Source organism: Sinocyclocheilus rhinocerous, unplaced genomic scaffold (assembly GCF_001515625.1).
Source record: "Sinocyclocheilus rhinocerous isolate Xijiao unplaced genomic scaffold, SAMN03320098_v1.1 C36804682, whole genome shotgun sequence".
Taxonomy (NCBI): Eukaryota; Metazoa; Chordata; class Actinopteri; order Cypriniformes; family Cyprinidae; genus Sinocyclocheilus; species Sinocyclocheilus rhinocerous.
Window position 1 is genome coordinate 1 of NW_015786060.1, and position 1,837 is coordinate 1,837.

The 1,837-nt window shown below is 34.6% G+C and overlaps 1 long non-coding RNA gene across 1 annotated transcript; it reads left to right on the forward strand.

The window, feature by feature from the left end:
* Nucleotides 1–911: 911 nt before the first annotated feature.
* LOC107736586 (uncharacterized) lies at nt 912–1,835 on the forward strand. The gene is made up of 3 exons (XR_001639698.1): nt 912–966; nt 1,448–1,520; nt 1,778–1,835. It is a non-coding gene; the product is annotated as an uncharacterized LOC107736586 (long non-coding RNA).
* The last annotated feature ends 2 nt before the right edge of the window (nt 1,836–1,837 follow it).

Consider the following 1,837-nt stretch of genomic DNA (forward strand, 5'->3'; position numbering starts at 1 on the left):
CCCCCTCTGAACTGTTAAGCCCCCCTTAGCACCCCCAACAAAAAAGTCCTGGAGCCGCCACTGTAAGGTAGAATGTGAGAACTAACAGCTCGAGTCACCATTCACTGTTACTGCATTATTTTCCATACAAAGAAAGTGAATGGTTTCCAAACAGGTTTGGAATAACAAGAGAGTAAATTATGACAGATTTTAAATTTTGACCGTATTTAAGTCTGAGCAAGTGGGGGGAAAATAAACAGTAAATTCCTCAAATAAACATGATTTCTTAATTCTTAATTCACACTTCCACAAATGAAGCCCTAAAAAGGTCTTAAAACGAAGCAGAAACTCTTAAATTCATAGTCACGTCATTAAATGTTGCGTGCACTGCAAAAGAATGAACATCTTCCTCAGTATTTTTGCCCTGTTTTCCAAAACAAATATCGAAACATCCTTAAATCAAGACACATTTACTTGAGATGCAGATTGAACATATAAAGTCTTGTTTTCAGAGTAAATTGCACAACATTGAGTTTATGCTTAAAACAAGAACAAATGTCCGTCAGTGGGGTATGAAATCTTATTTTCCCTTTTAATAAAGGTAGTTTTCTTGAGCCCATTGGCAAATATTTTTTATTTTTTTAATAATAAACTCACTCTGTTTTGATCAATTTCACCGTAAACAAGTCTCTTTATTTTATATCATTTTACTTCTTAAGCAAATGATTCAAGAATCTTTTAGACATTTGCACTAGAAAACAAGACAAAAACAATGATAAAGATATTGATGTATCATGTTCCATTCAATTTATTCCATAAGTTTTCTTGGTCTTACAAAGGTCTTAAAAGTCTTAATGTAAATTCATAACCCTGCAGAAACCCAGAATAAAGGCTTGAAGGACTTCTTTCACTTTTTTCTTTCTTTTTTTTTTTTTAGACCGGTGATGTGGTCATGGAATCTGCAGCTCCCTGGCTCTCAGACAGAGGGTGAGTCTCTACGGCCTTAAAAAACCTGCTACTACAGTCTCTGGTTCAAGTCCTCTACTATTTTAACCATGCATCCAGTTCATAATGAAAAAAAAAATCAGGCCTTTTTATGAACACCATGTCACTAAATTATCTTATTTTGAAAGAGTGGCAGAAATTTGTACTGAACTTGTATGAACTGAATGTGTGCTGTTGTGTTCTGTTTAATTTTCTCACCTTTTACCTTATTTTATTGTGATGACAACTTTTTCATATTTTTGCATATTTCTTTTATTTAGAAAACATATAAAATGTAGTATTTATGTTTTCTTTTTAATTATGTAATACATGTAAAATTATAAACTATTTATAGTAGTATACTGTAATTACAGTATTATTATAACTGTACTGCTATGTAATCCAGTATTATGGGACCCTAAATGTTAATAACCTATAATCTTAAATGTTTTACGATGTTGTTCTCTGACCTGGGTGTTTTCAGTCTAATGGCTCCTCTAATAGAAGAATATGACAGGCACATACAACAGATGGAGATGCAGCTCAAGTTCTATCAGGTACACATTGCTACCCAACACAAATGCTTACACCACATAAATGCTCACATTACAGTGAGGTTTTATGACTGTCAGGGCTTGATGGGGCTGATTTCATGCTGTCAGCTTTAAATTGCAGTTTAATCCCAAGTCAAGTGAATTTGTCCTATAATAAGTTTGCCATTCAAGAGTACGCTTTCTCTCAGTCTCTTTCAATCATCATCCTCCTCCCACCACTCACTTACTCACACACTTGTTTCTCCCTGTCAAACACTCAGAGGCAGATGACAGACGTCAAAGCAAGCCTGGAGCAGGTGGTTAAGGAAAACGAGCGGTAA